Below are 18,822 nucleotides of genomic sequence, written 5' to 3'. Positions count from 1 at the left end.
CTGGATGGGTTACCATGCCCTGCTCCAGGGGATCTTCCTGACCCAAGGATCTGACCCGCGTTGGTCATGTCTCCTGCATTGACAGGTAGGTTCTTTACCACTAGTGCGACGTGGGAAGCTCTCAGTTATATACATATACACGCGTGCGCACACACACACACACACACACACACACACACACACACACACACACAGAGGGCTTCCCTGGTGGCTCAGACTGTAAAGAATCTGCCTGCAATGCGGGAGACCCGGGCTGATCCCTGGGTCAGGAAGATCCCCTGGAGAAGGAAATAGCAACCCACTCCAGTATTCTTGCCTTGAGAATCCCATGGACAGAGGAGCCTGGTGGGCCACAGTCCATGGGGTCACAAAGAGTCAGACATGACTGAGTGACTTCACTTTATATACACACATTCTTTTTCATTATGATTAGCACAAGTTATTGATATGGTTCCCTGTGCTCTACAGTAGGACTGTACTGTTTACCTATTTTATGTATATAGTGTGTAGCAGTTAATCCCAGGTTCTTAATTTATCTCCCCCCACTCCCCTTCCCCCCTGCTATCCCCTTTGGTAACCATAAGTTTGTTTTCTCTGTCTATGAGTCTTTGTTTTGTAAATAAATCCACACGTATCATATTTTAGATTCCACATGTAAGTGGTATCATATGATTTTTGTCTTTCTCTGACTTCCTTCATTTAGTATAATAATCTATAGGTCCATCCGTGTTGCTGCAGATGGCATTATTTCATTCTTTTTTATAACTGAATAGTACTCCATCGCATATAGGTACCGCATTTTCTTAATCTATTCATCTGTCAATAGACACTTATGATTAGTTTCCTTCATAGTACATAATATGTAAAATACCTCCATGTGTGTTTGTGAGATTCATTTTAACTTTTGTAAATTATTTCTATTAATAAGCATTATTTTTAACATTCTTTCTGTAATTCATGTTTAAAGATGGAGCACAGTCTAATGAGATAAAAATTAAAGGTTTAGCGTTCATGTTGTTTAAGAAAATTAGTTTCCTTTTCTAAATAATTACTAATATTTGAAGTTTATGAATCATAAACTAATTGCAGACTCCCTACCTGCTATTTTAGAAGTAACTGAGCAAAAGAAATAGTTTTCAAATTTATCAATGCTTGCTCTCTAATAAATTTAGAGGGCATCTATGAAATAACGAAAATTTTGATTTTTTTAAAGAACAAAACTGTTGCTGTTAGGAAATTATTAATTTTTTTTCTTGCATAAAATTATTCATTAATCTATTATTTGATCTTGACCCTTGTTATGTGTTCTTAAGAGACATATTTTTCTCATCCATGTTCCTCCTCTTCTAGTTGGCAATTATTGTTAATCTCTATTGCCTGAGTAAATTGAGAGATGGCAAAAGTAGCCTGCCTTTCAATTTACACACTTACTTAACAGGATAAAGTGAGTGTTTTTGTCCTACAATGGAGCCTGGGTTTTGCAGTCAAATGGTTCAGGAGCAAAATTGCACCAAAGAAATGGAGCTCTGCCCTGTAGGAGAGGAAGGGAGAAAGAAGAGTCAGCTGACAAGCAGGTTGGCACTTAGGTTCATGAGGAATCAAGCCTGTGTTTGATCTCTCCATCTCTCTGGCCATCTCTCCATCTCTCTCTCCCTCCCTCTCTCATCTTTCTACTGTAGTCAGTAGTGTTTGGATACAGGAATCATCACCCTGCTTATTTCTAGCCCAGTTCTGCAGTGATGTTCTCTTGCCAACATGGACAGCGTTCCTTGTTTTCAAAGTTCCTTTCAAAGCTTTTGTCTCCTTTGATCCTCAGAGCATCGCTGGGTGGCAGGGGTGGAGAGGGACCCACCTTGACAAATGAAGACCCCTCATCAACTGCAGCATCTTAGAGGACCTCTGGGCAATGTTGTACCTGGTTTTAGGAGCAGCCAGAAGTGACGTGAAGTGAAGCATCACTCTGTCCCTATTCCTGAAAGTCTCTCAGTCATGTCTGACTCTTTGCAACCCCATAGACTAGTCCATGGGATTTTCCAGGCCAGAATTCTGGATTGGGTAGCCTTTCCCTTCTCCAGTGGATCTGCCCAACCCAGGGACCGAATCCAGGTTTCCCACACTGCAGGCAGATTCTTTCCCAGCTGAGCTACAAGGGAAGCCTGGGGGAAAATAAAATGCAAGCCCTCCCCCAATGCTGACCTGATGCACCCCTGGTCCTCCTCTTTTTCTTGACTTTCCACACCCCCAACCTTGAAAGGTTGTAGGCCCTCGGACTCTTTATCCCCCTCTCCCTCCAAATCTGCTTCTGCAAAGGGATGGTGACCCATACCCGGCTCCCTACACTCTGCCCCTTTCCTGATCCCTGCTTTTCCATCACACTGACTCTTTGGGAAGTCCTGTGTGTTTTATGTGTTTACACAGTGTGTTTGTCGTCTGGCTCCCTTGCTGGAATGTTCAAATGCTGAGGGTGAAGCTTTCTGTCTGTTTTGTATGTATTTCCTCAGCAATTGGAATTGTGCTGGCAAAGGGCAGCGTCGAAGGGCAGCAGGAGTGGCTGGGCGCAGACTAGGGGCAGAAGCATCAGCAGGTGCTGTCCTCACAGGCTCGCTCGTCTGATGAGCGTGGCAAATGCAGCTTGAATTAGAGTCATCAACCGCCTGGTCTTATAGTTCAGCCCTTGATAGAAGCCTAAGTGACCTGGTGGTCTGGCTAATATGTGAACCCTGGGGGTCCACAGTAAGCTGAGTCTGGGAGCAAACCTTCCCTTAGCCCAGGCACCTCCTTCCTGGGCAACTGGAAGATATTTGCAAGGGTCACTCCTGTTTGTCTACCACCCCTGGCGCACATGGGTTCTACATGTGTCCAATGAATGAACAAATGAGTAATAGATGAATGACACCAGTCACTTGTATGTTGAAGTCAGTTGCTCTTGTGGAAAGCTTTATCCTTGACTGTGGATGGAAAGCCTCAATCAGGCTGAGTCAGCAAGCAAAGGAGGCTTGTTTAGCATCTAGGAGGCCAGCCTAGATGTCTTGCCTCCACAGGGTCAAGGTGGCTGCTGTGCAGGGAGCCTCACAGCTGCCTGACTGAATCTTGGGCTCCTCTTCCTCCACGTCCCACCACAGCTTCCACCATCCTGCCAGGAGCTCTGGTTCTGGGGGACCATGGTTTGCATATACCAGCTCAGGGTATGTCTGTAGAATACATGCCTGCAGTGTGAAAACACCAGTTTAATCTGCTGTAACCACCACAGAGATATATCCTCATATATGACACTAGGGATACATGAGTTGCCAGCCATCCTTCCCCTTAGTTTAGTCATTAGAGCCCCTGATTAGACTAATCAGGCAAGTCAGGCACGTTTGGGGGAAAACCAGATAATTATAATGAGCTAAATTTAGAAACAACAGTCATTTTTTTGTAGCTTAGAAAGAGTGAAAGTCGGTGTCTCTCTACCAGTCTTTTGCCTCTGAAGCTACAGGAATATTATGAGAAATAATGAATAGAAAGAAATATGTCCTGATTCTAACAGGAAAAAAAAAAAAGGCTTTTATTTCAGCTGTCATGAATGCCTATCTGCCTAAAAATGAGCATATTTATCTTTCATATTATCTCTTCAGTATTTCTGCTGTGATCTTAAGTTTTTTTTAATTCCTTCTTTTAATACAACCCACAAAATAAATACATATATATATATACACACATATCTATGCATTTCTAGATATATATTTATACATGCAAGTATGTTTGCATGTATATATATAATACACTCATGGTAAATCAGTCCAGCTGTGGTGTGTCCTGCATCTCCTCTCGCTGGCTTGCTTCTCCTTCCCATGAACCATGGTTCTCCAGTGATACTCTCATCCCCAGGGACCCTACAACAGTCTGCTAAGGGCTTGTTAAAGAGAGACTCTTATTAACTAGCCTCTGCTTATTTCAATACATCCTTAAAATCTGAAAGAAAAAAAAACTCACAAAAACAAAGGACTTTTAAAGGTAACTTTTAAATTCAACTTTTGAAGTTGAATTTCATGCAGTAGTTAGATGGATGAGTTGTTCTGGGCCGGAAGCAATTCTGTGGCACAAACCTGGTAAAGGAGCCTTCTTTTTTATATATAAATTTATTTATTTTAATTGGAGGTTAATTACTTTACAATATTGTGTTGGTTTTTGATTTGCTTGCAAATGACGTTTTAATAGTTAGAAACCTCGCTCTTTCTCCCCTTGTAACTCTTTCATGCATCCACCACACACACTCTATGTGGAAGTCCCAGTGCTAGGAACTGAAGGAGAGGCTTTAACTCGTAAGATATACACCCCAAATTGTGCAGCGTGGATTTGCCAAGTGAATAGGTTAGGCCATTTAGCAGACGCCACCGGGCTTCCAAGAGAAAGGATACTTTGGTCCGAAGAATCAAGGAAGCATTCAGGGAGGAGGTGGCATCTGAACCAGCAGCAAAGGCATCAAATATAAATAGAAGTCCCATCAGGGGAGGAGAAGGCCCGGGAATTCTAGGCAAAGGGAAGATGTGATAAAAAGCATGTTGTGAGAGAGTGAATAGGTGTTTGAAATGAGGCACATTTTCATGAGACAGAAGGTTTCTCTGAGAAAGTGGTGGGTGGTAGGACTAGAAAGATTTGCAGACAGATTGTGGACAACCCCAAGTGTGGGCTGAGGGGCTTACAATTTGTGTAGTGACAGATGAGGAGGCATTTGAAAGAATCACAGAGAACAGGGTCTTAATACCTTTTCCCCACATTTTAATGGCCAGCTCTGGCTTTCACTATTGTTTCTGTTTTAAGTGGCTTTACAGCAAGGGTTCTCAGCCAGGGCTGGGATTTTTTTAAAAGTACAGGCGGTGGAGGCCAGGCAAGCTGGTGAACATCCTGAGCACACAGGATGCCCCTGCAGAAGACTTATTGGGACCAAAATGTCAGTTGTGCCGAGGCTGAAAAAATCCTGCTCTGTGTTTGCTAAGGGAAAATCCCCTCAATATCTTGTTTAGTCAGACAAACACTGTCTCCCAAAGGCTCTCTTCTCCTACAAGAACTGAAAAATAGAAATCCTTTCAGAAAGCAAACAGACTCTCCCACCGGAGCCTCCAACTCTTCCATCATGTTTCGCCCTACCAAAAAATAATGAAATAGTCAATGTAAAAATGCCAGCTTTGTATGATCGCTTAGAATGATTGATTTTCTCTTTTTTATTTTGGTAAAATATATAACATAAAGTTTTCCATGTTAAGTGTACGATTCAATGGCATGGAATCCATTCACAGTGCTGGGTAAGCATTGCCCCATCCTACTCTAGAACTTGGTCACCATCCCAGGCTGGAATTCTGTACCCGCTACTCAGTAACCTCACTTGTTCTCCTCCCTGGGGCCTGCTCCCCCTTCTTCTCCTTCATGTCAGTGTAAATCTGGCTATTCCAGGGACCTCATATAAATGGAATTGTACAGTATTTGTCCTATTGTGGCTGGCTTGTTTCACTTGGCATATATTTTCAAGGTGCATCCGTGTTGCAACATACATCAGAATCTCACTGATTTTTATGTCTGAATAGTATTTTGTTGTGTGTATATTACACATTTTGTGCACATTTACATCTATTGATAGATTTCTGGATCATTTCCATTTTTGGACAGTTGTGAGTAACAGTGCTTTGATTATGAATAGTGCTGCTGCTTCCTCTCATTTTGGAATCTTAAGAGGACTTAGTACCAAATTATAAAAGTATTAGTGTATAAAAGTAAAAATAAAGAATGTTACTTTTGTACCGAATTGTTAACACCAAAACAAGCAAGCATCCTTTTTTTTTTTTTTTTTTCAAGTAGTTTCAGTTTAACATGTGTATGTAAAAGCACTGGTGGAGACCAGGAAGGAGTTCACACATGGTCACACTTGTGAGAGTGTTAGCAGGTACACAGGGTAAATGAAGACCGTGTCTGTGTGCAGCTTGCCTGTCATCGACCCCCTAGCCTGCTCACCGGTGCATTGCCCAGGCTTTCAGTGATTCTGCACTTGGAAATAAGACTTTATTTTTGCAACTTCTCCCAATAGATGCCTTTTTAAATTCATTGTGATCAAATCAGAATAAGAATATGTGAAAGAATCAAAATATTCATGAACCCTTTGACAAGTGGCCCGTGCACTGGGATGTCATTTTTTGTAAATGTATGTATCCTTAGAAAGCCCCATATCAAAATATTAATAGAATATCAATATTCACTTAATACTTTAAATGGATTGGAGAAGATTCTGTTTGTTATTCACTTGATTGATTTCTAGATTTTCTGCACTGGACTAAATTTGAAATTAGAAATTGAAACCAATAATGTTTTTGAAGATGATAAATTACCTGTTTTTTTTTTTTTTTCAGGACTGCTTTTAGGGAAAACGAAATATTATTTTCCAAGAAAATGTAAAATATAGAATATTTATGTGATGGAATAATTACATAGCAAATACAGAAATGACCTATATATATATAATTTTCAACATCAGATCACAGAAAAATAAAGATGAATGACTGAAAGAAGCAAGTTACAAATAGTATATGGAACTATATCACCATGTAAATTTAATAATGAGCATTAAACAATACTATAGATGGGTTATGGATTAGGAATGTAATGAGAGTATAAATTTATAGGCTGAAAAGATACACACCTGATCTGTGATAATAATTGTGTCTGGTGAGGGAAACACAGAGATGGGCTGGAAAAAAAAGAGGGACCTCAGTTTTTCAAAAGTTATCTGGTTCTTTTATAGCCAAATTAATAGATCAGAAGCCAAAATGACAAAATGTGAACATTTGGAACTTTAGGGGCTGAATATATAAAGGTTTGTTACATTGTTCTCTATACTATGTTTTTAAAGCTCTAAAAGTGAAAGAAAAAAATATTTTACTAAATGTACTTCAGTATAGAAAAAGAGATTTGAATTGACTGCAAAGTACCTACCCTTTCAGTTTAATTCAGTTCAGTCACTCAGTCATGTCTGACTCTTTGCAACCCCATGAATTGCAGCACGCCAGGCTTCCCTGTCCATCACCAACACCAGGAGTTCACTCAAACTCACATCCATCAAGTCGGTGATGTCATCTCATCATCTGTCATCCCCTTCTCCTCCTGTCCCCAATCCCTTCCAGCATCAGAGTCTTTTCCAATGAGTCAACTCTTCGTATGAGGTGACCAAAGTATTGGAGTTTCAGCTTTAGCATCAGTCCTTCCAAAGAACACCCAGGACTGATCTCCTTTAGAATGGACTGGTTGGATCTCCTGGCAGTCCAAGGGACTCTCAAGAGTCTTCTCCAACACCACAGTTCAAAAGCATCAATTCTTTGGTGCTCAGCTTTCTTCACAGTCCAACTCTCACATCCATACATGACTCCTGGAAAAACCATAGCCTTGACTAGACGGACCTTTGTTGGCAAAGTAATGTCTCTGCTTTTGAATATGCTATCCAGTTTGGTCATAACTTTCCTTCCAAGGAGTAAGCGTCTTTTAATTTCATGGCTGCAGTCACCATCTGCAGTGATTTTGGAGCCCCCCAAAATAAAGTCTGACACTGTTTCCACTGTTTCCCCATCGATTTGCCATGAAGTGATCTTCGTTTTCTGAATGTTGAGCTTTAAGCCAACTTTTTCACTCTCCTCTTCCACTTTCATCAAGAGGCTTTTTAGTTCCTCTTCACTTTCTGCCATAAGGCTGGTGTCATTTGCATATCTGAGGTTATTGATATTTCTCCCAGCAATCTTGATTCCAGCTTGTGCTTCTTCCAGCCCAGCGTTTCTCATGATGTACTCTGCATAGAAGTTAAATAAGCAGGGTGACAATATAAAATAAGCAGGGTGACAATATACAGCCTTGATGTACTCCTTTTCCTATTTGAAACTAGTCTGTTGTTCCATGTCCAGTTCTAACTGTTGCTTCCTGACCTGCATATAGGTTTCTCTTACATAAGGATAAATTGATAATTCCTGTACTGCTCAGAAGTAGCACATATTCCTGTAAGAGGTTCAGTTTGGAGTATTGTGGATATTCCTTTGATGGTAAAGTATGTATGTAAGTGCTTGCTTTGACAGCACACATACTAAAATTGGAATGATACAGAGAAGATTAGCATGGCCCCTGCACAAGCATGACATGCAAATTCATGAAGCATTCCATATTTTTCACTGTTTATAATAGCCAGGACATGGAAGCAACCTAGATGTCCACCAGCAGATGAATGGATAAGAAAGCTGTGGTACATATACACAATGGAGTATTATGCAGCCATTAAAAAGAATACATTTGAATCAGTTCTAATAAGGTGGATGAAAGTGGAGCTTACTATACAGAGTGAAGTAAGCCAGAAAGAAAAACACCAATACAGTATACTAGAGCATATATATGGAATTTAGAAAGATGGTAATGATAACCCTGTATGCGAGATAGCAAAAGAGACACAGATGTATAGAAAGTCTTTTGGACTTTGTGGGAGAGGGAAAGGGTGGGATGATTTGAGAGAGTGGCATTGAAACATGTATAATATCATATATGAAACAAGTCGCCAGTCCAGGTTCAATGCATGATACAGGATGCTTGGGGCTGGTGCACTGGGATGACCCAGAAGGATGATACGGGGAGGGATGTGGGAGGGGAGTTCAGGATGGGAAACACGTGTATACCTGTGGTGGATTCATGTTGATGTATGGCAAAACCAATACAATATTGTAAAGTAATTAACTTCCAATTAAAATAAATTTTAAAAAAGTATGTATGTAAGTAAGATAAATTACTTTTTCTAAAGTTTCTTTTGCATTTTTATTGTTGTATAGTAAATGTAAACTGTTCTGTTAGTTTCAGGTGTACAGCAAAGTGATTCAGTTTAAATATATATATTGTTTTTCTGATTATTTTCAATTATAGGTTATTATAAGATATTGAGTATAGTTCCCTGTGCTGTATAGTAGATCACATTGTTTATCTGTTTTATATTAGTAGTGTATATATGTTAATCTCAAACTACTAATTTATCCCTCCGACCATTTCCCCTTTGATAACCATGTTTGTTTTCTATGTCTGTGGGTCTACATCTGTTTCATATATAAGTTCATTTGTATTATATTTTAGATTTCATGTGTAAGTGTATCATATGATATTTGTCTTTCTCTGACTTATTTCACTTAGTATGATAGTCTCAAGGTCATCCATGTTACTACAAATGGCATTATTACATTTATTATGGCTGATTAATATTCCATTGTGTATATGTACATCCATTTATCTATGTCTTGGCTATTATAAATACTGCTGCTGTGAACATTGGGATGCATGTATCTTTTTGAAGTATGACTTTCTCTGGATATATGTCCAGAAGTGGGATTAAAGGACCATATGGTAATTCTATTTTTAGTTTTTTAAAGAACTTCCATACCATTCTCCATAGTGACTGCACCAATTACATTTCCACCAACAGTGTACGAGGGCTCTCTTTTTTCCACACCCTCTCCAACATTTATTATGTGTAGAGTTTTTGATGATAGCAATTTTGACTGGTGTGAAGTGAAATCTTATTGTAGTTTTGATTTGCATTTATCTAGTAATTAGTAATGTTGAGCATCTTTTCATGTGCTTGTTGGCCATCTGTATGTCTTCTTTAGAGAAATGTCATTTTAGGTCTTCTGCTTATTTTTTGATTGGGTTGTTTGGTCTTTTTTGATATTAAGCTGTATGAACTGTTTATATATTTTGAAAATTAATCCCTGTTGGTAGTATCATTTGAAAATATTTTCTCCCAGACCATATGTTGTCTTTCAGTTTTGTTTATGATTTCCTTTGCTGTGCAAAAGCTTTTAAGTTTAATTAGGTCCCATTTGTTTTTAATTTTCATTACTCAGAGTTGGATCCAAAAAGATATTTCTGTGATTGACGTCAAAGATGTCTGTGTATGTTTTCCTCTAGGAGTTTTAATATCCAGTCTTACATTTATGGCTTTAATCCATTTTGAGTTTATTTTGTATATGGTATTAAAGAACATTCTAATTTAATTCTTTTACATGTAGCTGTCCAGTTTTCCCAGCACCACTTACTGAAGAGGCTATCTTTCCTTCATTGTATATTTTTTATTCCTTTGTTGTAGACTTAACATAAGAATATGAGTTTATTTCTGGGCTTTCTACCCTGTTTCACTGATATATGTATCTGTTTTTGTACCAGATCCATACCATTTTGATTACTGGAGCTTTCTCATGTACTTTGAAGTCAAGCAGAGTGATTTCTCCGTATCAGGTCAATGGCAGGCAATCAGTACTCTATTCTTCCTTCTCAAGATTATTTTGACTATTTGGGATTTTTTATACTACCATACAATTTTTATTATTTTCATTCTAGCTCCATAAAAAATGTCATTGGTTTTATGTTAGAGATTTCATTGAATCTATAGATTGCTTTGGATAGTATGGTCACTTTAACAATATTGATTCTTCCAATCCAAGTATATCTTTCCTTATGTTTGTGTTATCTTTTCTTTCTTTAATCAGAGTCAGTTTTCAGAGTATATGTACTTTGCCTCCTTAAGGTTTATTCCTAGTTATTTAATTATTTTTCATGAAATGATAAATGGGATTGCTTCCTTAATTTCTCTTTTTGATTTTTTATTCTTAGTGCTTGGAAATGCAAGAGATTTCTCTGTGTTAGATTTATATACTGCAACTTTACCAAATCCATTAATGAACTCCCATATTTTTCTGATGACACCTTTTATTTTCTATGTACAGTATCATGTCATCTGCAAACAGTGACACTTTTACTTATTCATTTTCAATTTGGATATTTTTTATTTCTTTTGCTTGTCTGTTTACTGTGGCTAGGACTTTCAAACCGATGTTAAGTAAAAATGGTGAGATTGGACAACTTTGTCTTTTTCCTAGGATAAATGAGTTTTTAAAAAGTTGTTGATGTTCAGTAGCTCAGTTGTGTCCAAACTTTGTGACCCCATGGACTGCAGCATGTCAGGCTTCCCTGTCCTTCACCATCTCCTGGAGCTTGCTCAAACTCATGTCCATTGAATCAGTGATGCCATCCAACCGTCTTGTACTCTGTCATCTCCTTCTCCTTCTGCCTTCATTTTATCCCAGCATCAGCGTGTTTTCTAATGAGATGGCTCTTCGCATCAGGTGGCCAAAGTATTGGAGCTTCAGCTTCAGCATCAGTCCTTCCGATAAGTATTCAGGATTGATTTGCTTTAGGATTGACTGGTTTGATCTCTTTGCAGTCCATTGGACTCTCAAGAGTCTCCTCTGACACCACAGTTCAAAAGCATTAATTCTTTGGCACTCAGCCTTCTTTATGATCCAACTCTCACATCCATACCTGACTACTGAAAAAACTGTAGCTTAGACTATACCAACCTTTGTTGGCAAAGTAATATCTCTGCTTTGTAATATACTGTCTAGGTTTGTCATAGCTTTTCTTCCAAGGAGCAAGCATTTTTCAATTTCATGGCTGCAGTCACCATCTGCAGTGATTTTAGAACCCAAGAAAGTAAAGTCTGACTCTGTTTCCATTGTTTCTCCATCTATTTGCCATGAAGTGATGGGACCGGATGCCATGATCTTAGTTTTCTGAAAATTAAGTTTTAAGCCAGTCTTTTCACTCTCCTCTTTCACTTTCATCAAGAGGCTTTTTAGTTCCTCTTCACTTTCTGCCATAAGGGTGGTGTCATCTGCATTTCTGAGGTTATTGATATTTCTCCTGGCAAACTTGATTCCAGCTTGTGCTTTATTCAGCCAGGCATTTTGCATGATAAACTCTACATAGAAGTTAAATAAGCAGGGTGGCAATATACACCCTTGACATACTCCTTTCCGAATTTGGAACCAGTCCATTGTTCCTTGTTCGGTTCTAACTGTTGCTTCTTGACTGCATACAGATTTCTCAGGAGGCAGGTAAAGTGGTCTGGTATTCTCATCTCTTCAAGAATTTTCCAGTTTGCTGTGATCCACCCAGTCAAAGGCTTTAGCATAGTCAATGAAGCAGAAGTAGATGTTTTTCTGGAATTCCCTTGCATTTTCTATGATCCAACAGATGTTGGCAACTTGGTCTCTTGTTCCTCTGCCTTTTCTAAATCCACCTCGAAAATCTGGAAACTCGTGGTTCATGTACTGTCGAAGCCTACCTTGGAGAATTTTGAGCATTACTTTGCTAGCATGTGAAATGAGTGCAATTGTGGTGTAGTTTGAATATTCTTTGGCATTGCCTTTGTTTGAAATTGGAATGAAACTGACATTTTCCAATCCTGTGGTCACTGCTGAGTTTTCCAGATTTCCTGGCATATTGAGTGCAGCACTTTAACAGAATCATCTTTTAGGATTTGAAATAGCTCAGCTAGAATTTCATCACATCCACTAGCTTTGTTTGTAGTGATGCTTCCTAAGGCCCACTTGATTTCACACTCCAAGATGTCTGGCTCTAGATGAGTGATCACACCATCATGATTATCTGTGTCATTAAGATCTTTTTTTGTATAGTTCTTCATGTATTCTTGCCACCTCTTCTTAACACTTTCTGCTTCTATTAGGTCCATACTGTTTCTGTTTTTCATTGTGCCACTTTACATAAAATGTCCCCTTGGTATCTCTAATTTTCTTGAAAATATCTCTCATCTTTCCCTTTCTATTGTTTTCCTCTTTTTCTTTGCACTGATCACTTGGGAAGGTTTTCTTATTCCTCCTTGCTATTCTTTGGAACTCTGCATTCAGAATGGTATATCTTTCCTTTTCTCCTTTGCCTTTCACTTCTCTTCTTTCTCAAATATTTGTAAGACCCCCTCAGACAACCATTTTGCCCTTTCACATTTCTTTTTATTGGGGATGGTTTTGATCACTGCCTCCTGTACAATGTCATGAACCTCTGTCCATAGTTCTTCAAGTCCTCTGTCTATCATATCTAATCCCTTTATTTGTCACTTCCAGTATATAATCATAAGGGTTTTAATTTAGGTCATATGTGAGTGGCATAGTGGTTTTTTATACTTTCTTCAATCTAAATCTGAAGTTTGCAATACAGAGTTCATGATCTGAGCCACAGTCAGCTCCCAGTATTGTTTTTGCTGACTGTATAGAACTTCTCCACCTTCAACTACAAATAATATAATCAATCTGGTTTTGGTATTGACCATCTGCTAATATCACGTGTAGAGTCATCTCTTGTGTTGTTAGAAGAGGGTTTTATTATGGCCAGTGCATTCTGTTGGTAAAACTCTTTGCTATGACCATTTTGCATTCTCAAACAAAAATGCCGTGCTTCATTTTTTACTCCAAGGCCAAACTTTCCTCTTTCTCCAGATACTCTTGACTTCCTACTTTTGCATTCCAGTCCCCTATGATGAAAAGGACATCTTTTTTTGGTGGTAGTTCTAGAAGGTCTTTTAGGTCTTCATAGAACCTACAGCTTCTTTAGCATTAGTGGTTGGGGCATAGACTTGGATTACTGTGATATTGAATGGTCTGCCTTGGAAATGAACAGAGATCATTCTGTCATCTTTGAGATTGCACCCAATTACTGGATTTCACACTCTTGTTGACTATGAGGGGTACTACATTTCTTCTAAGGGATTCTTGCCCACAGTAGTAGATATAATGGTCATCTGAATTAAATTCACCAATTCCAGTCCATTTTAGTTCACTGATTCCTAAAATGTCGATGTTCACTCTTACCATCTCCTGTTTGACCACTTCCGATTTACCTTGATTCATGGACCTAACATTACAGGTTGCTATGCAATGTTTTTCTTTACAGCATTGAACCTTACTTTCACCATCAGACACATCCAGAGGTGGATGTTTTTTTCTGCTTTGGCTTAGCCTCTTCATTCCTTCTGGAGCTATTTCTCCACTTTTCTCCAGGAGTATATTGGGCACCTACTGACCTAGGGAGTTCATCTTTCAGTGTCATATCTTTTCTGCCTTTTCACACCATTCATGAGATTCACAAGGCAAGAGAGACTTGGGAAAGTAGGGACTCTAAATAGAGCACTTTGGAAGATACTTAGAGGACCAAGGCATTGGTGTTTATAATTTGAGGAAACTTGTTCCTGGCAACAAGATATCTGTCAGAATCATCCCACAAAACATAAAGTACCTCTTGGTAATAAGGCCAAGACTCCATTAATTCTACCCTATTCCCTTAAGGAAACTGTGGAATTGACCTTCTGCTGCAAAACCCCACTCATCTCAGTTCTTTTATGTGGAGATAGGATCATCCCACTGTGTGGTGTGTGGAAAGCCAAAGCAAACCCTATAATCTTTTCTTAAAATGTTTTCATAACTTCCATCAACACATTTCACCAATGACACTTCACCATCACTATTTTTGCTGAATGATTTTCAAGTGGAATGTTGATTTTTCTGTTTATTCCAAGTCCCATTTGATTTATATCATTTTCCAGGTGCCCCCTCCCAAAATCTGCTGGACTGAGCTAGTTTGTCTTCTTGCTCTATGACCATAAATGGTGGAAATCTTTTTTATAAAGGCATCACCATATTTCAGTCAACCTCTGTTTCAACTATGTAAGTATGTCTCAAACTCAGGACTGTATTGAATTTTTTTCCTTTTCTTTGCAAGAAGTATACAATATAAATTTTATACAAAACTTATAGGCATGGACTTAAGGGTTTCTTTCCTCCCTGTCATTAAATACAATGACTATTATTTAATATATTAAAGTGCTCTCTCCTGCCAAGCCTAGAGGTAGCCTCAGGATCCAACTTCAGTCTGATTCTCAGCCAGCCAAAATTATTATCTAAGGTGAAGCCTCTTACTGCGCATGTATACAGAATGTAGAGAATCCCTTTCTTCTTTTCAAACCAACTTATAAATTACAGCATCAATCATATTGCTTGAGACTTTTTTTTCCCCCCTTTGATTTCTAGAAGCAGATTGCCATCTGCTGTCTAGGAAACAAAACTGACTGTCTCTTAATACATCACAAAATAAGAAATATGTTTTCACATCAGTAAAATTCCAAGGTGTTTTTATTTCAGCATGAACAGAGTCATTTTACAGGTAATGTATTGTGGTAGTAACAATTTAAAACAATATAGTGTGTGAATATATTATGTTTCAGATATTGTACTATGTGTCATACAGGTATTTCCTTATTTTATCTTTGCAACAGGTCTATAAGTAGGTACTGTAATTACATAGATGAGAACACTGAGGTGAAGGTTGATTAGGTTATTGGACCAGTAATGCCTGGAGATGGCTGAGTCTAGCCTTAGCTCCCATGCCCTGCCTTTGAACACTGCACTACATGCTGGGTGTGCTGCCAGCTCATACTGGCTCACCAAAGTCCAACAAAGAATTTTCAGGAATTTTGTACTTTGGCGTCTATTAACAATTAAGCTGTATAAACTTAAAATTAAATAAATTACATTAAAAATAAAGGCTATAGAAACTCTGAGTCCATTATGTCCTAATTGTTTACTATGCTTTACTATTATAACTCTCAAGGTTATTTATGTCCACCATACTTTTCTGGTGGGCAGACAGTATAATAGTGTATTACTGCACTTTTCTCCCTAATACTGCTTTCATTGGTCTTGCACAGGTAGCTTGCAATCAGTCAGAGATGGAGAATTTATGCCACAGAAAGTAGCAAATGCTACCACTCAGGGTTTTGTCATGTGTTTTGTTTAGATTCGGTTGTTAACCATGTACTAGCAAATCGCTGACCAGTCTGGTAGGGGTGTTTGTGTTCTCTTTGCCCGTTGTTTTTGTGCTTGTGTTCTGTTCTGTTGGGTTCCTCACTATCCACGTAATTCGCTGTGAGTTGAGATTTGGGTGACTGTCTAATCAGAAAGTGAGAAAAGTGTTGGGACTCATTACAATGTCTAGTCAAGCTGCATGTTAATAACAAAATGGGCCTGAATCTTAAAAACAGAGTATGTATTAAATGACAAATAGCAAAGCAGGTAATGAGTCTTTGGGGCATAAACTGATGATTTTCTGACTCTCAGATAAGTATCTAAAATTAGAGTATATTTATTAAAGCAGAAGTGAAGGAAGTTTGCAAAACAAGTTTTGTGTGTGTATGTGTGTGTTTTAGTTGCTTACTCATGTCCGACTCTTTGCAACCCCATAGACTGTAACCCACCAGGCCCCTCTGTCCATGGGATTCTCCAGGCAAGAACACTGGAGTGGGTTGCCATTTCCTTCTCCAAAAGGAGCTACAGAAAGAAAGAAAGTGAAGTCGCTCAGTCGTGTCCAACTCTTTGCAACCCCATGGACTGTAGCCTACCAGTCTCCTCTGTCCATGGAATTTTCCAGGCAAGAATACTTGAGTGGGTTGCCATTTCCTTCTATATATATGCATATACATATACATTTATGTATCATTGTTGTTCAGTCACTAAGTTGTGACTCTTTGTGACCCCATAGACTGCAGCATGCCAGGCTCCTCTGTCCTCCACTGTCTCCCAGAGTTTGCTCAAATTCATATACTTGAGTGGGTTGTCATTTTCTTCTCCAGGGCACCTTCCCAACCCAGGGATTAAGCCCTCGTCTCCTGCATCGCCAGTGTGTTCTTTACCACTGAGCCACCTGGGAAGCTCATGTTTATGTATACATACATTTTTATACTGCATGGTTTATTTTGTAATCCCTAGCTAGGTCCCAGTGTCTGGGACCACTGTCTAAACCAATAATCTATTGTTTCAGTTACTAAATGAAACCTTTTCAAAACAAGATCATGTCTTTTCATCTTTATATTTCCATCCTCCATTTTACCCTTTGACTTGGGATAATGTGTTAAAGTTTCTAAGTGCTGATAAGTGATTGTAAGATTCATCTGCTCATCACATTCACAGCAGGCATTCTGTTTACCAATGCTGTTATACGTTCTATTTCCTGGAAGTCTGTGAGAATATGGAACTGAGTGGAAATTTTACATATTTCAGTTCTCACCTAGGCTTGCCAAATAGTGTTTTAGTTCACTTTTTATGCAAAACTACAAATGAACCATTTACCACATCTTTTGAAGTCATAATGACACAAAATATTCACATTAATAAAATTGTGTCATTGTTCATTTGGTCATTCATCCAATGAATTTTTTACCAGGTACAATAATAATATAAGCACAATAGCTCCTTTTTTTAGTACTTACTATATTTCAGGTCTTAATATATGCACTTTACCTGCTTTGTCTTATACAAACCTTTACAGGGTAGATGAGAAAACTCTAGTTTGGGCAGTTCAAGTTACTTGTCCAGACCTAATTTTATATAAATATCTCTTATTTCTGAGCTTCCATATTTAATACTCATGCAAGGTACAATGTGAAATGTCAGAGAAACGTAACACAGTTATGAGTTACAAGAGTAACAAGAGTAACACAGTTATGAGTATTAAAGAACTTCCATCCTCATTGGAGAAAAGATACATGGGAACGGTTACAGTAAAAATATGGGTATATATCCCTTGAGCCCCCCAAAAAATCATTTAGAAAAGGAAGAAATAAAATTTGCCTCTCAGTTTATGTTACAGGGTTTGCTTTACAACAGTTTCCTTTGCCAGTGTAAAACGTTCATATTAATCCTAACAAAGTTAATGTGAGAAATCATATAAGTGTCTTGATACCTGTAATATTTGGAGAATATACTATTGTCTGGTTTAATGTGGCTAAGAAGAGACTGATCATGCTGACCACAGCCAGCAAGTTCTCTGAGAGCTCCCAGTCAGTTCTCCAAGCACAAATTGTCTACATAAGGCATCAGAATTAGTAACTTTCCTCCTGAGCACATGACTGATTGAATTCCTTTGCTTCTTATGCTTCTTGTACAGTACACTAGAAGGTTCTCATCAAATCAGTTTACAAAATAGACCTTTGTATTCCCTGCAGAGATAAACAAAACAATACTATGTAAAAAGAAATCAGTGAATAAATTCCATAATCATCCACAAATATTCTTACCACATTGGTGTGACTACAGATACAAACCATAGCTTCATAAAAGAAGATAAAATATTTGGTCACAGATTATATCACTTTCACTTTTCATCAAATATACATTTAAATGTATATTATTTTATTATACAACCTAAAAATCACCAACATTTGAAAGAATAGTTACGGACCAAAAATTTGTGAGAAATTAACTTCATGCCACTTTACATAACTATTATTCTCTTCATAAATGTTCTTTATTCTGTTTCCTGGAAGTCTGTAGAATATGGAACTGAGTGGAAATTTTGCATGTTTTAGTTCTCACCTAGCATTGCTAAATTAAGTTTTAGAGCTGTCATATGAGGCTAATTCCAAGGACTTAATGAAAATAATTTTTCCTGGGTAAGTTTTGACTATTTTTATGGCCTTCCAAGAGCAATAAGCTTTAGGTATTTTCCAGAAATATGAATTTGATGGGCAGCCCGTTCAGTGCATTTGTGCAGTAAAAAAATTTTAAAAAGACACCCTTTTCTCCAGATACTTTTTATATGTGTTTAGAAATCATTGTAATATGCTGGTTTTCACTTTTAATTTTCCCCCCTGAGATAGTTTAATATCATTTTCTTTTTGCCCGAGTATTTTGTTTTATCAATTGAGCATTTTATAATGACTGCTTTAAAATCTTTGTCTTATGATTCCAACAATTGTGTCATCTCAGGGTTGGCATCTTGGTGGCTGTTTTCCCCTTGGAAATGGGTCATGTGTTGTCACTTTTTCTCACATAATTTTGGATCGTGTCCTGGACATTGTGAGTATTGTGTTGTGGAGACTCTGCATTCCATTATGTTCCTCCAAAGGGTGTGGAGGGTTTTCTGTCAGCGGTGATT

General features: G+C 38.2%; 1 protein-coding gene and 1 non-coding gene across 6 annotated transcripts in view; both read left to right on the top strand.

Moving 5' to 3' along the window:
* The window catches only part of KCNQ5 (potassium voltage-gated channel subfamily Q member 5), a 630,043-nt gene that overhangs the window by 225,180 nt on the left and 386,041 nt on the right, over window positions 1–18,822 (top strand). The window lies entirely within an intron of this gene.
* Window positions 8,072–8,178, top strand: LOC138088830 (U6 spliceosomal RNA). The gene has a single exon (XR_011145739.1). It is a non-coding gene; the product is annotated as a U6 spliceosomal RNA (small nuclear RNA).

This window comes from Capricornis sumatraensis, chromosome 11, assembly GCF_032405125.1.
Source record: "Capricornis sumatraensis isolate serow.1 chromosome 11, serow.2, whole genome shotgun sequence".
NCBI lineage: Eukaryota > Metazoa > Chordata > Mammalia > Artiodactyla > Bovidae > Capricornis > Capricornis sumatraensis.
This window is presented reverse-complemented; position numbering and strand designations above follow the sequence as displayed.